Below are 14270 nucleotides of genomic sequence, written 5' to 3'. Positions count from 1 at the left end.
ATAGCTTTCTCAAAAATTCAAATTCATTAAAATATTACTGGACATAAGACTCAAATAAAATCAAGCCCTGATTGCTAGGGGATAGAATTAGAAGGAGCAATTGTTTTTTCTAATAGATGCCACAAAAAATGTTCTGAACTCAATTTTTTACCTGTGAACTGAAGACCATCCTCCTCATCTTCATCTTGAGACCTGAGGTATATATGCACCATATACTGCAATGCACTGTATACAAGACAGATCTAAGCTGGGTTCCAAAAGAAGCTTTTCCATATCAGCGAAAGAGATGATAGAATCATTTAGGCTGCAAAAGATTTTTAGTATCATCACATCCAACCATTAACATACCACTGCCATGTCCACCACTTAACCATCCCCTAAGCACCACATCTACACATTTTTAAGCACCTCTAGGGATGCTGACTCAACTGTCTCCCTGAGCAGCCTTTTCCTGTGCCTGGCAATACTTTTGGTGAATAATTTTTTTTCTTAATATCCAATCTAAACCTCCCCTGGTGCAACTTGAGGCCTTTCATTCTATCACTCATTACCTAGGAGAAGACACCAACCCTCACCTCACCACAACCTCCTTTCAGGTAGTTGCACGGAGTGATGAAGTCTCCCCTCAGTGTTCTTTTCTCCAGACTAAACAACATCAGTTCTCTCAGCTGCTCCTTACAAACCTCTTCACCTCTTCCTCTAGACCCTTCACCAGCTTCATTGCTTTTCTCTGGATGCACTCCAGCACCTCAACATCTTTCTTTGAGGGGTTGTCTTGATTTAGCCTGTATCCAGGGCTAAACTGAAGAACTTGCTCTCTCACCCAATGACCCCTCAGCCAAGAAGAGGAATTAGGAGGAAAAGTCCCATTAGTTGAAATATAAATAGATTTCATGACATAGCAGAACTAGCACAAATACCAAAAGAAAATATATTACACTTAGCTTAGTCCTCACAAATAACAGAGAGCACAGCAAGCCAAGACAGAGAAACCACACATAACAAAACTCCACACCTTCAGCAAACTCCTCACCTTTATAATGAGCATGAAGTGAGTGGTATGGGACACACCTGTCAGCTTGGGGCAGCTGCCCTGGATGAAGCACCTGGCTGACTCAGGGCTACTCAGTGCTACTAATGGCCTGCCCTCCATGGCTGGCTGTTACTCTGACCTCTTGAAACCAGGACAGTGGCTCAAAACTGAGCACAGTACTCGAGGTGTGGCCTCATCAGTGCAAAGTACAGGAGGACAATCACTTTCCTAGTCCTGCTGGCCACACTATTTCTAATACAATATCATATGGTTCCCACAAACTAAAAAGATAACTTAGCCAACATGATGATCTTAACAAATAACAGATACTTTAACTATATACACTTTTAAGAATATATGGAGCCACACATGAGTTACATTGTGTTTTCTTTTACATGGTATAGAAGAGGGATATAACTTTGCAACATCACAGGTTAAGATGGTAAAAAAAAAGATTAAAAAACCCCTCCTTATTTTCATTTTTCACTCAATAATGTAACATGTAATTTTCCACTAAAATTACAAAACCCAAAAGTGTAATAGCCTACTTCTGTATATTAACAAATGCATTCTTTTGCATCTACTTGAATGGGCTAGTTCTAAAGGATATTTTTTTTCTAATGGATCGTTTTGTTTATGCAGTGATCAGAACATAAAGCACACCAATTGAATGATACTACTTTCAATGTCTACTGACTACTGTAGCATCTACAGAAATATCTGAAAACAATTTTACAGCCAAGAACTAGGCACAAAGAACCTTTACTGATGTGAAGTGAGAAACATTTCATATTCTACCATTGGAAATGCTGAAGAACAAAATGGCTAAGAAACACATTTTACAAAGTGATTCCTGGATTAATGTTCATGGGGTTTTGCATGTCTGACCCTAAAATATGCCTGGAAAAGTATCAGAAAAGTAGCAAACTCTTCTGGGACAGAAGTTTCAGGTTCTGAAAAGCTTGGGGAAAAAGTTGTAATTATTTCTGCTGTTCAGATGAGATAAGCTTTTCTGGCACCAAAAATGTAAATCTGTTCTGGTACTTCGCTGCAAACAAGTTGCAAAACAAGTTTGTTTGGATTAATATATGAATCCATTTAAATGTTACCTGCTTCCAGTTGATACTCTGTAACACATTTAGTTAGCCAGTTAATTTTATTAGCATGTTAGCTCTTACTTGCTAATACCTACATAATCCAGATGACACTAAGCCTTCAGTATGCTATGCACTATTCAAATTTATATTAGTAGACAATACAGCTGTACATACACATTCATGGTCTAAACACACTCAAGAGATACAATGTGAGAAGAGTCACAGGGAGACAAAAAAGTAAGCCTTTCCCAAGCCATTTAGAAAGATAGTAGATAGACCTGCAAAGAAAACATGCCTTCTGCATCCTCAGTAAAGAAGTCTAGTCACTTAAATATTTGGCCTTTCATTTATTTTTCTAGTCAGTAGATTTAAGGATAGGGTTGCTTCATTAAGCTTTATACACCACCTGTAGGAAAAGCCCTGTTTAAACAGGAAGGATTGTGACCCCCCACTTTACTAATGAGAAGTGTAAACATTCTTGGGAACTTCCATCAAATCACAAAGTCCTTGGCAAAGGAAAGGATGAAAGTCAGATGTCCATGAAATCATGAATCTCGTCTTTACCTTGCAGCTCATTCTTATTCCATTCCCTGCACCTTATATTCCTATTTCAGTGCAAGAAGCAGTCAGCATTTCACAAGACATCATTCACACGATGCAGAGTATAACACATAGCAATTCACCATACAGCTTAGACTTACTCTACACCAAGTGTGTTCAGTGAATGAGGCCTTGATCCCCCAGAAATAATACACCGTTGCTGCTTGGTTGAGGATGCTACTACATTGCACATACCACAGGTGATTATATAAAATAACCCAAAGAGCTTCACTTTTAATATTTTCTGTCTTTTTGATGATTCATTTGGGTTCTCTCTAAATATTAAAATGAAGCAATATGTTAGACATCTCTGAGCAGGTAAGTTTACAATTACTTGGAGCAGCATAGCCTCTGAAGCATGGCACTGCACCTGGACAATTAGCTCAGGTGTAACCTCAGTCTGAAGCAGCTTTATTACTGCCAGTTCCAGAGTTAGCTCTTTTAGTGCCTGTTTAGGAACTGCTCCAACAGGTACATGTTTACATTTGGTTTATGTAAAAGGGAGGGAAGGAAGAAATACTCCTTTGTGCCAAGCCTGAAGCAGGTAGTCAGGTACTCTCACCTCCTTCTACAGAATTTGGAGGAGACTGGGACTTACCCAAAGCCTTGTCTTCTTAGCAATTCATATCCCACCATTTCATGTTAAAGCTGAAATTCCACTGAACCTTCCTGTATATGCAAATGCACATCTTGCAGAATCCTGAAACACCATGTATTCAATGGAAACTTCCCGTCAGTTTCTGTCAGAGCCAGCTATAATAAAGAAACCACAAGTTATTTGCTTTAATCTTCAACAGAACACCAGGGTTTTGGCAGGAGACACTTTCATCAGAAAGTTTATAACCACCAGTTGTGGACGTTTTCAGCTAACAGGCATACGTCAAAGGTAAATACAGTTTAATTATAGCATGTGTGTTTATTCTTTACTAATGAATTTGGTTTTCTCTAAACATATTTAGTAATCAGGGGAAAATATATTCCCCTAATTTGCATCATCAGCTTAAAATTAATTCAGTTAGCTCTCAGCCTTGTTCATTCCCTGGAAAATATTTTCCCAAACTACTCACATACATACCTTACTTTTTTTAGAATAAAACACTGGAGTAAGCAGCTGACACAGAACATGCCTATAAAGAAATATACTTTAAAGCATATTTTGCAAGCATAGATTGTCTTTTCAAATACCAGAGCTCTAACTTCTGCAGCAGTTTAGCTGCTTCTTCTCCAGCTTTGAAGGTTCTACTGTTTCTACTGCCATAAAGATTCTCCAGCTTCACAACCTTTAATTCTATGAAAAATGTAAAATGAAAATTAAACATACACTGAAAATGAGAAGATGTTATCATACAGGAAAAAAAAAATTATTCTACATATCCATATTAAAAACTTGAATCTCAGATTGCAGTTTCCATACTGACTATTTACTTTCTTCCTTATGTTTCCAAAAGAAATGTATTGCACTATTGCACTGGTAGAATGATGAAAACAATGTTGCATTTTGTGCCTTCTCAGTTATCCTTTTGTCTCTTTATAAAGAACAAGCCAAACAAAATTGAGGCATATAAAAATAAGGGAAACTTTCAATCTGCACAACAGTTTGCCAAAACCTACAGTGTAGTCAGAACAGTTACAGCTTTTCAGAGAAGTGAAGACTTCAGTAACGTCTTTTTTAGTTTTAACATTATTGAAAAAGCTTAATTCAACCTTTTTTTGGGTAGGCTAAGTGAGGTATTTTAACAGATCTGACTCATCTGCTCCGTGCCTTGAGCTTGCTGCCCCAATCAGCGTGTATATTTTACCAAGATTTGAAATGATAATAATTTACATCACAATTTTAGACAGGAAGGGACAATCTGCCTCATCAAATCAAGTCCCTGCTATCACAAACAGACGTGATTTATCATCCCATTCAGCTACTGGTGTCTTAACTGCTTAGGTACTGGTCCTCTCATCAGAACTGTGTTTCAGAATCTGTAAATATTAGAAACCATCTTATTATTACCAGACAAAACTTGTTTGGGGTCAGTTAACAACAATGACACACAGTTATAATAGCTTCTCTGTCTAGCTGTCATTTAAAACTTCTGATGTTTTTATATATCCCACATTCAGCCTTCATTTTCCTAGGCTGAACAATCCAAGCTCTTTTGGCACCTCCTTTTCTCCTTTCCCTGATCATTCTAGTAACCCTCCTCTCTACCTCCTTCAGGCTTTCTTTCCTGAACCAAAACTGAACCTCAGCAATTAGTTTTACAGATTTGTTATGATTTGGGCCCCCAGCTGTACTCCTCACAACCTTCTGAGATAAAAGTACTACATTAAAGTGGTCTTTTTTTTTTAATTAATAGAGTACCTTCTCTGATTTGTTAGAAATTCCTTTGATGATGCTTGCAATTCCACATGCTGCCTTTCTGTTGGTTTCCTGATTCCCAAAAAGTACATTGTTCGCTGACAATTACAGCATAAGACTCAAAGCTACCTTCAGAGGTACTTCTACCCCACGCAGTACAAAGAGAGAAGCTGAGGAGAGGAAATGGAATAATACTCTAAGGTGATATTTAAGGGAGATGACAACTGAAGGTTAAGAGCTAGCCATAGAACAATGCGCACAATTTATGAAAATTACCTGAAATTATGAAAATACTGCCTATGTACATGCCATTTACAGATTTCTGCAATATTTTCTCCAGCAAAAGTAAAACATCTGCAGGAACAGTAGCAGGTGGTTTCTGGGAGGAGGGCCAGGCATAGAGACCTGCAAACAGACTGAAAATAAAAGTGGGAAGCAGTCACTTCAGTGTAGCAAAGGTACTCTCTCGTGTTTGTTTTTATAGGTCCAGGCCTCAAATCTTTCTCAGCTGTATTGCAGCTGGCCTCTCTAAAACAGCTTTAAATCAATGTATCAGTTAAGAGGTTCAATGTCTTAGGGGGTAGAGGTGCCTGAAGGTTCGGAAGGCAAGACCCACATAGCAATCCCAAAGCTGTGCAATCAAAACTCCTACAGCATTGCACACTCTCACTGACACACCTTTCCCCTAATAACCTCTGGATTTAAAACGTTTATCCTTACACTTTCAAAGTCTAGAAAAGGATATTAGCCTCTCAGTAGACTGCTGTTAGGGTGTTGCATGCCACTTTGAATATATAAATGGTAAAGTTTTAGGGTCAATAATAATTATTATTATTATTTATTTTTTTCTATTGGTAAGATATAATTGCTCTTTGGGACACAGCACCAGTATTTCTTACACTTTCATTAATTTGTATTGTAAATTTACAATTTATGTCACACTGTATGAAATACAGGCTGTGAAACACTGCTTTTTATAAACCCAGCTTCTGTCTGTGCTGTCAAATGCTTGGAATTCTCAGAATGAATCTATGCGTTATTTATAGGAAGAATTAATATTTTTTTTAACTTGCAAATGTTGAGAATCACACCTTTTGTACAGTAAGTATTTTGTTTATTTTTATACGGTTATTGGCTTTTGTTTCTCAAAAATAGAATTTTCTCAAATCAGGAAAAAAAAAAAGAAAAAAAAAGAAAAAGTATTCTATTTGCTTTTCTTATTTAATAAAAATTTAAAGCTAAAAGCTGCTTAGCCACAAGGGAAGCAACACAGAGCAATAGTAAGCCCAGTAGCCTCTATTTTTAAAGATGTCTTGTTTCTGTAATGTTGATGGCCAATCTTGAGCTTTAGGTAACACTTCCCCTTGTGACCAGGCTGCTTTCAACTTCTCCATTTTATTAAAAGAGCTAAATTGAGGGTATTCCATGAGTCTAATTTGGAGTTCAGTTGTTGTTGTTGTCTCTAAATAAAAAATGAAAGTCAGAAGTAGTCTAGTCATCACGGAAGCAGTATATGAAGTTAATTTAGGTATAACCCTGTGCTGGGACTACAAATTGTTTGGATAATTTTTGTGATGTGGGAAGTGTTTCATTACAGCAACTTGTTAGAAACTGAGAATATGTTTGGCCGTAAATGCTGGGGTTTAGCTCTTTTCTTGTTCAATTGTTATTTCAAAACACTTATTTTTAAAAGTAATTAAAAATATAGCCTTAAAAATCTTGCTGAAATGTGTTTGCTCTCATCTGATGTGCTTTCTTACTCTACTTAGAAATACTGTAAAATGTATTTTCATCCCAGCAATTTGGAACTAGCCATAAAGAATATGTTCTCAAAGCTTCATAGACACATAGATAGTTCTCTACCAGAAGTAATAATTTCGGAGGTAAAAAGAAGTTGTAAGTAACAGGTTTTTCATCATCCTATAATTTCAAAAGAGCTCCTTGTAACAGAAGACACTGCAATGGCTTTAGACTTTGGCTCACACACCAGATATGAGCTAAAGGGCAGAGAAACAGATTGCAGCCTCACCAAGGATGTATTGGGAGTAACAGAGCAGGGCGGTTATAAAGATGCCATTGGAGTTCAAGAAAACATGCTCTTGCAAAGTAAGGAATAACTACTAATTATTTTCCTTTCGATCACTTACCTATAGTATCTGCTTACCTTGCTTGAAACATTCATCATCAAATGCACAAAGCAGGCAGTGGAAATTTTGGTATAAGCAGTTGTTCCTAATAGATGCATTTTCCCCATATATCAATTCATTGGTATCTGAAATAGCATACTAAGAAGAAGCTGCAAGCACATTCTGTTAGACACAGGGGTGACACGAGTTAATTTCATTGCTGTCAGGAGATATCTTGATGGGTATATATTGTGCGTTATCATGAGTTACCACAGCTGCAAGGGATTATTTCTTCTACTAATAATGGCATAATAGAATACCATAACTTGTCACAAGATTTCAAGTCAGCTATGAAATTAACCTATTTCATCACTGAAAAAAGAGCTCTTACTGTTTTTTTTTTCCTTTCTTTTAATGGGACTTTGGTGCTCTAGTAAATAGGAATTATGAAAGTTTCAAGGAACTGTGGAACAGCTTCATTTATTGAATAAACCTTGCATGTAGTTTCTAAAACTCATCCATTGTATTCTGTGTTCCCAGATAATGTGAACAACACCACAATTTTATAGAAAATAAACAAATAGTATCTTAAGCCAAGACCAACTAAAGGAGTAAAATCTACCCTCTGGGCTATTTCTCACTTAGCAGATGGCAAAAAGTTATGTCCCTGTTTCTTACAGCATCCCCTGGAGGCCATCAAAGTCCACAACACTGAGTAACATTAAAGAAGTCCTGACAGTATGCCAAGTCCTAATTTGTAGTTCTTCATCCCCTTTTAAGATGTAACAGAACAGAATAAAATGCATCATCGAAGTAGCTTGTTCTTAGAGAACAAGATGTTTTCACTCCTTGGTGAATTTTATAGCCATTTAGAGAATTGAATCAACTCAGCAAAAAAAAAAACAACACAGAGATGTGCTATAATGTGGTCCAGGGAAGACCTAGAAGGTACCTGATTCATGAAGAGCCACTAGGCTGGGTCAGCTCAGCTTTTCTAATCAAGGTCCCTTTAAAATATAACTAATTTTTTAAGCTGAACGGGCCCGAATTGCTACAGGCTAATGGGTGAGAAACTGAAAGAGGTCTGTAGGTAGCTGCAGTTCAAAAGTGCAACATTGAAATTCCAGCACTGAAAAGGCACAGCAGAGATTACTACAGTGAAGTCCCCAACTCAAAGTGATATTTGAAAACCACTTAAGGAAAGTACCCAGGCTTTTAAAGATGTTTAAACAGTTGGTTTTACAATGAAAAGCATGTTAAAAATATTGACATTAACAGAGAAAAAGTTTATTCATCTCCTAAGATTTTTCAAGTAATTTGGCAACAATAGTTCTGTTTTGTCTGGTTTGAACTATAGTTCCAGTTACACCACGGCCATGACTATACAGTTCAAATCAGATTGAAAAACATTATTTACAACATATTGCTGAATTACTCTGACAGTGTAGCATGCATAGAAGGAACAAAATATCTTGCATAAGACCACATCGAAGCAAAAGAGCAATCATCATCTACTACCCTCTGGTACTTTCCTGAGAGAAAAGAACAGCTCACCCAAGTGCCTCTCAATAATTCTTGCCAGGGTTTCCAGCAGGGTCAACAAAACTTCATGGTCAAAGCCTAGTAGGAGAGTGAAAAGATTAGCAAAAACTTTTAATTTGTGTCTATTGATGACAGCAAATCACTGAGCAATAAGACTTCCTTTCTTATTATCAGGATCACGTAGAGGAAATGTTCTTGCTGAAACTGCAGGAATTAAACTTGTAAAATATGCTTTTCAAAATTTAGAGGGGAAGTTTGATTTGATTTGAATTGTTTAGCAAACCCCGAGAGCTATAGTTCATAAATTAAAAGGTTTTGTGAGCACAAACATTAATTGAGTTATATATGCTTTCTGAAATGTACTGTCAGTTGGTTCTTGAAAAGATTAATGTTCTTGTGATGCCTTTGTATGCATGTCTGAATTCTCCACTTGTCCCTGTGGGTTCTGTTTAGTGGCATTTAGGTTCTCTGATGGAGCAGATGACTTTTTACAGCTGACAGTGTTGTAACAGGGAACAGGGAAAAGCTTATTCCTCTGACCCCCCAGGCTGGAAGAGAAGCTAAAAATGGGGATATTGTAGAAATTGCTATTTAATGTTTTCATTCTGTTGATAAAACCATTATTTTCTTATTTTCTCTGATGACAGAGGGCTAAGCCTTGCCAGAATCTTTCCAAAGCCTGCTGAAGGCACAGATCTCCCTGCTGCATTTTGTTTTCATCCTTTTTCAACAGATAGAATAATGTTTCTAGAGAGGGGGACAGGCAGAGGCGGGGAAATGTTACTTATGGAGGTAGTGGGGGTGAACACATGCTTGATCTTTGTTTTACTTTTCCCATTTCTCCATTTATAACTCAGGGCTTGCTCAAAGTCATCTCAGGATGTCTCTCCCCACCCCCTTCCCTTGTTAGTGAAATAAATTTCTACCTTAATAACATTGCTCTTTCCTCTGCCACTTCACCAGCCGTTATAAGTTACAACTTTCCATATTTTAATGATGTTTCTATTTTAACAATGTGGGCATTATAAATGGTTTATGGGTTTCTCGGGCCAGGTCTGTGGAGGGAGCATCAACAGTAACTTTGTTTAGAAAAACCTCAGAAGACAGGTTGAATGTTCTTTTTAGGACCTGAGGGAATTCTAGGCTATTGTGAAAAACTGCATGGGTTTTTTTAGGAAAAAGAACAGTACCTCCTTCCTTATACTTCCGTTATCTTCCTAATCCTTCCTACTCAAAAGCTGCCTGCAGACAATTAGTTTAAAAATTGAAATTAAAAATTGTGTTTTAAATTTCTGATTAAAATGTGTTAAAATTCTTTGTGTTTTCTTAAAGGCTGCCAGTTATACTATCACAGTTAATCTGGTCTCAAAACTTGGCAGAGAAGTTTGTCCCCATTTTACTGATAAGGGATGTAAGTAGGAACAGTTTTCAATATTCTAAGGACATCTTCTGAGTAACTACCTGAAGTGAACATCTTCAGCTGGGCTCCCAGCTAGAATTTGGGCTGAGAATTGCAGTCTTCAGAGCACCTAAGCACTCAGTGGAACTGCACTGGAAGCTGGACTTCCTTGGACTTTGCCTTCTGTTGTCTTCTGTGAGATAACCTTCTTCTTGAAATAGAGTAATTACAATAGTGCACGAGATCAACCTCTGAAAATCCTAGGAGAAGCAAAGAAATGGTCCCTCCTGCGAGAAGCAAGAAGACTAATTGTGCAGTAAGAAAGCTACCAGCTGCCTGATAGCAAAATTTAGTAAAGTACAAAGGTCTATTTTACCCATCAACATGTGTTTAGTCATAAAACAAAATAAACTAGTGAGTTAGCTGCCAGTACTGAGCATTATCTAGAAATACTGGATAGGCGTCTCCACATTTCTACTCAATGGACTTGCACCATATAAAGAAGGCCCTTGGATTTGTGCTGTTTGCCAAGTGTTTGAGTGCCTTACCTACTGCAGAAGCCAATCAATTTTATCACAGCAAAAAGCAAGACAACCAATCTACAAAGAGGCCTAATAAGAGCATTGCCCTTTTTGATGGTAGTAACAGTATTCTCCAAACCTTAAACTGAAATATACATATATCCCTATATGTACTTTCCCAGAGATTTTAAGATGGTTAACATCTACGATTAAGCATATAGGTCCCAATCAGTAACTGAGACCACACCTCTGAACTGCATTTTAAAAGGCAGATTTTAATTATTACTGCAGGGTAAATATAATTTATTGTTACCATTGCTGCTCTTAGAAGCCATTTCATTAAATTCCAGGTATCAACAACAAAATGAGTAACGACCTAATTAAATATAGTACAACATAAACTCTCATCGGGGCCTGAGTTTCGTGTGGCATATAAGATTGGAGAAAAGAGCAGGCAAAGGAGTCCCTGACAGCTGCCACAAGATCATAAGGACCTGTCAGTTCAGAGCCATTGAGACACTTGATATGGTTTTGTAAAGTTTATAAGGTAAACCACATAAGATCTCTGTGTAGTCATTCTCTTTCATAATTAATACTTTCTTACTCCACTAAGGTTTAAGATATGCTAATTGCTTTAAATCTGGATGTGAAAGTCAAAAGAGACCTTGAGTGTAGTTGCACTATTTTATTGTGAAGATGCATGTTTAGCTGAATTGCTGGAGCAAGTTCAGAGAAGGGCAACTAAGCTATGAAAGTGGCTGGAGAACAAGTCCTATGAGGAGAGGCTGAGGGAATTAGGATTGTTTAGTTTGGAGAAGAGAAAGCTGAGGGGGCACCTAATCACTACCTGAAAGGAAATTGTAAGGAGTTGAGTTTTGGCCTCTTCTGTCAAGTAAATAACAATAGAACCAGAGGAAACGGCCTGAAGTTGTGCCAGGGGAGGTTTATACTAGACATTAGGAAAAACTTCTGTACTGAAAGAGCAGTCAGGCAGTGGAACGTGCTGCCCAGGAAGGTGGTGAGGTCACCATCCTGCAGATATATGAAAACTGTGTAGATAAGGCACTTCAGTACATGCTTTATTTGGGCTTTTAACAAAATTGTATGTATATATTTACTTATTATATATTGTATATATGTATGTATTTATTTATTATATATTTTTTATTATTATTTTGAAGCTGGGGGGGGTGTTGACAGTTGGATGCCATTGTCTTTTCCAACCATAGCAATTCTGTGATTCTGTGAATTCAGACTCTGAATGTCCCTCCCTCTCACCCCCTAAGAATCTTTAAATAAGCAACAGTTTTAAACTACAGTTTGACAAGGACAAATAATAGCTTTCAGTATCTCCTTTCTCCTTCTAGTCTTCATATCTGGTGCTGATGAGCAGTTCAATGCTTTCCTCCCCTTTCCGTGCTAGGACAATCAAAGGGGGGTGGCAGAGCTTTGCAAAAACACAAGCAGGATCCTCTGATTTCCCATTAGGATTTCAGCCAAGGCCCATTGAAGCTGGGTGGGTTTTTTTCTGTTTGTTTGTTTGTTTTTGTTTTTGTTTTTGTTTCCTGTGTTTTTGCATCTGAAATACTGCAACATTCTTCAGAGGTGAGCAAAAGTGTGAAAGTTTGTGCCTGTTTTTATTTTTTTTTTAACTACTTCATCCCTTCCCAAGATTCAGCATGTATAAAAATATGCTGAAGTAATAAGAATGTACCCTTTCCCCCATCCATTTGTGTAACAAAACACAAAACAAAGCAAGACCATTATGTAGATCATGATGCATGTATTTCACATATTTCACTTTCACTTCAGTCAAAGTGCCTGGGAAAACAAAACAAAACGGCAATCTGCTTTCACAGGCAAAAAGGAATAGTGACAGTGAAAGATGAAAGAAGAGGGATTTTTCAGTATGTTATGTGGAAGGGACAAAATTTGAAAGTTAAAACCCACGAATGCCAGTGTGATTTTTGTGTAGAACACACAGCTGTAATTCTTATATTAGTAATAATAATAATTTGCAGGTTTTTCTCAAACATTGTATCATTGATCCCTCACCTGGTAAAGCAGGCAGGTGTACATATTTCTGGCCAGACAACTTTGCAATTTTGTAAGTGAATATCCTTTTTTTTTAAAGTTTATTTCTTTTAGCAGTTCTTCTCAGATACCCTGATTCTAGATCACTAGAATGCACTTACAGTGAAAACTGTGTGAGAATTCTCCCTGGGCTTCAGGGAATGCCAAATTGATTACTGTTACCAGCATTTAGTAGAGTAATAGGTTACTACAAAAAGTGATTTTGAGATACGATCTCAAGTCGAAATCCATAGCTGTAGGGAGTGATACTTTGAACTGGATATTTTTCCTGCATTTTGGGGCCCTTGAATTGCAATCAATAGTCAGAAAGCACATCCTCCTAAAGTAATCCTAAGATGTTTACACTAAGTAGATGGGGAACCCAATGTAACCAAGGTATTAAATTAAAGTATAAGTATTTTAATAATTTTATATTATTATTTACCTAAATGTGGGGTAAGAGAATGCAGTGAACTGAAAATACCAAGCAAGGGACAAAAATCCATTTGACAAATCAGGTCACTAAGGAACTCTCTGAGGCTTAAGCTGTTGAAAAGACTTAATTTTTTAAGACAACCTTTTTTTCCATCATTCTGCAACATAACCTTTTCTTTCTTTCTCTTCCGTCCCACTCAAGCTGCTATACTTTAGGATCAGTTCACTCTGTTGAAAACCCATTGTAAAAATGTCAGGGTTCATACAGCTCATTGCTATAGATGACCTTGTAGTACTCTTTGCTCTTACATCACTTCTTTTAATTTCACCTTCCATTAATCATCCCTATTACTTACTGGTTACAATGCATCTATTACACTGTTGTTGGATTTTTTTTTCTTTTCTCTAAAGCTTCCTGCTCTCCTGTTTTTATTGGGCTTTCTAACATTTTATTTCTTTTTATTATTATTTTTTATATATGTATATATATAATTTACTCTTTTACCTAGGACATGTTTAAACTTTCATAGACAGTGCTTGTAACAATTAATTTCTTTAAAATTTGTGCAAAATTCATGCATGTTCAATAAATCATATTACAATACAGCATTGTTCTTGGCAATGTTATTGCTATGTAAATTATACTTCATCCTGCCTTACTTCTTTTCAGGCGGATTCACCAATATGAATCAGTCTTCCTTGTCATAGTTGCCACACTTTCTGCTTAGCTCTTTTTTTCTAAGCTTTTTTTACCTTCCCCATCCCATTACCTGTACATTCTCAAACTACTCGAGGAAACCCTTAATATTTTGGTCCTTTCTTTTCAAGCTAACCTAAAACAGTCCTCCAAAAATAGATTTGTTTAAACATCTAGCTCTTTTTATAATTTCTTTCACTAACATTTTTTTTTCTGAGGGATTTTAAAATTTATATCAATAATTTTCTGAGGTGTTAAAACTATATTCATTGTTTTTCATTTCTAACTATGTCTTCCTGTCTTTAAATGCCATAACCTGACATTTTACTTGCCTTTTAATAGCTATTGTATATCTGTTTTTTCAACTAAAACCAGTTTAATTTTTGCTTATAACTTT

Source organism: Apus apus, chromosome 2 (genome assembly GCF_020740795.1).
Source record: "Apus apus isolate bApuApu2 chromosome 2, bApuApu2.pri.cur, whole genome shotgun sequence".
NCBI lineage: Eukaryota > Metazoa > Chordata > Aves > Apodiformes > Apodidae > Apus > Apus apus.
Note: the sequence above shows the minus strand (reverse complement) of the source record.